Here is a 3,131-nt window from a genome sequence, read left to right on the forward strand (position 1 = left end):
AGTATCTATCCAGTACTTATAAGTGACAAAACGTTCGTTCTTGTTCAAAGAGTCGCTCTATATTTCCGATTCGAAAAAAGGTCAGAGAAATGTCAATTTTTGACTGTTTTTGATTGAATTATAAAAATAGCGTTACTTCTGACGTCATATACTGTCAGTGAGTGCGTATTTTATAAAAAAAAAAAAAACAATAGGTGAAAAACATATTTTAATGTCAACTCTTTTATAAAATAACACTACAAATTAATGTACCTGAATCACTTTAAAATAATCGAATTATGGTGGCCAAATTTGACTAATATCATATTTAGTTCTTTGTGGTGAACACAATGAAAAGTCATGTTTTAGACTGTCATTTTCTATGTAATATATAGAAAATAAGTATAAAATCAATGAGTTTTGTCCATTTTTTTGTAATGAGATACATCTAAAATGCCTACAGTTTGTCCAAAGACGGCACTCAACAAGCTCTTGACTTTCTCTTTAAAAAATATGCCAAATTTTATATTGGTCCGGGGTTACTTTTCTCGTGAGTCATTAAAGAATGTTAAATAATTGTTTATTAGCTCACCTAAAAGCTCAAGTGAGCTATTCTGATCACATTTTGTCCGTCGTTCGTCTGTCTGTCTGTCTGTCTGTCTGTCTGTCTGTCCAACCGTCCGTCTGTAAAAGTTTCACATTTTAAACTTCTTTTCTAAAAACCCTTGACCAATTTCAACTAAATGTGCCACAAAGCATCCTTATGGTAAGGCAAATATAGATTGCAGAAATGAAAGTCCGATCTTTATTCAAAGCGGAGAAATCCTCGAAAATGTAGGAAAAAGGGGGGGGTGCATTTAAAAGTCTTCTCAAAAACTACTGAGTCAGATTCAACGTTATTTAGCAGAAATATTCCTTGTGGAAAGAAAATATAAATTGCAAAAATTATGGGCTAATTCTGTTTCAAATCTGAATTAGTACGAAAATAATAATAAAGGTAATGCGTGTTTCGATCAGATTATAACTTCGGGTTCGGTATTCCATACTTCTAAAACGGGACGGTGTAAAAGTAGGTTCTTTGTTTAAAGAAGCCATGTTGAATGATAAACGGGTCGATCTCACAAATGTTGTGCAACAGTTTGCGTGCAAAGGGAATGTTTGAAACATGCAAGATATATTGGTGCCGATTTTGTGAAGTAAATTGAGGTTAAATATTTCAGTGCGTTGACAGTTTTCATACTTGACGGTTGTGTTATATTAGCTTGTTTTGATTTTCGTTCATTTTCATAATAATGCCTTGTAACCTAGGGAACTATCGCCTGTATTTTGTAATTTTTACGTATCAAATCAAACATAGACTTCGGTAATGTCAATGACAGTTGATTGTTTACCTGCGCAAATAAGCAAAATCTGATGTATTAACAAATTACTAAAATACAATTCATTCTATTGGTAAATGGGTATGATTTTTTATATAATAGTTGATTAATGCAATGTGTTTTGTTAAAATGCTCAGCATTTTCTCGGGTTTATTCAGTTTGAATAGAGTTTAATATCGCTTACGGAAATATGTACTAGGTATATACATGATACATTTTACCAAAAAAAATGGTTTTAAAAACGTGCCTGTAATAGTTTGTGTTTTGGTCTTCAATTCATGTTCATGACTGTAGTATGGCTTAGTCTTATTTTAAATTACATTAAAAAATTGTCAAATATATGACTTGGAACCCCTACCCCCAAACAAACTCAAATATAAACTGTTGCCCCCCCCCCTTTAATTGTCGAATGATCTTTTAAATTCAAAATATAATTTGGGGTCTTAAAAGTTTTATAAACTGGTAAAAATTGTTATTCTTAATTTTTTTTTTTTACATTAAACCTTGCATAATTGACAAATGATCTATTGAGATATGATGAGAAGTCATATTTCTACCTGGGATCAATAACTAATATTCATTGACAAGTTAAAATTATGGTACAATATCCTTTGAACGCTCATATAAAGTCATTGTTGCTCAGGTGAGCAATGTGGCCCCATGGGCCTCTTGTTTTTTAATATCATTTCTTTAAAGCCGTAGAGTACGAGAAAAAATATTTCACCAAATCTATAAGGACTTCATAATGGATCTAGCACCAAAAAGACACTCTGAAGACCTTGATAAAGCAAACATATGACGTCAGAGTTAATCTAAATTGAATCTAAATTACTGTTTTTAAGTATTTTTCTTGTGATCCAAATAAATAAATTGATCACTTTCCTAAAACTTCAGGTATTGGTTAATATTTTCATCACAATATAAAATATTAACACGTTGTTAGTAGTTTTCACACATAAGACTTAGACCTAATTATCATTAATCAAAATAAAGAAAACATAATTAACACTCGATATTTTGTAGAAATATCAGGTATAATGGAAACCGACATTTAATTATTTTCTTTACGACGCAGAAATGTTTTATATTTTTCTTTTCTAAATCACGCACAATGTAGCAAATCCGTGAATTACTGCTGTCATATTGAAAAATAATGATTTTACTACCAACGGTTAAATTAAAGAATTGCAACGTGACATCTTAACAGTATGTCTTTACGTATTCAAGTATTCAAGCTTGTAACTTTGAACTGTAATGTTTGTTAGCTTTCATTTTTTCTGCCATTCGTTTTAAAGCAAATTATATTACTGGTAAACAATTTCTATAATTTAGCAATTAGTTGGCAGTTTCATGTAAATCGCAAGAAGCAAGAAAAGTGTTTTAGATTGATTTAATCATCATTAATTAAAGATGTGACTTAAAGTAAATAATCTATTGTAATCAAAATAAAATGCTTTTAAAATAACATTAACAAAACAGGACAGCAGTCACATGTAGCATGTTTCTTAAATTGTACAGTTGATGCTCGGATATTTGATTTCCATAAAGAAACCTTTAAGGGTCGCTACGAAAACCTCACATATTTTCCATAGTTAACTTCCAGCAATAAAACGCGTACGTCCACGGGGGAAAATTCTTTCTCAAGGATTTGATTTATACAATCTATGATAAATCATACTCAAACATTAGTTGATCCATATCGAGCCATATTATCGTAATCAATGAATTCTACTCACTCTAATATATAAATAAAATACCGATTGGTGAGTTAGA

Source organism: Crassostrea angulata, chromosome 9 (genome assembly GCF_025612915.1).
Source record: "Crassostrea angulata isolate pt1a10 chromosome 9, ASM2561291v2, whole genome shotgun sequence".
In the NCBI taxonomy this organism is placed as follows: Eukaryota; Metazoa; Mollusca; class Bivalvia; order Ostreida; family Ostreidae; genus Magallana; species Magallana angulata.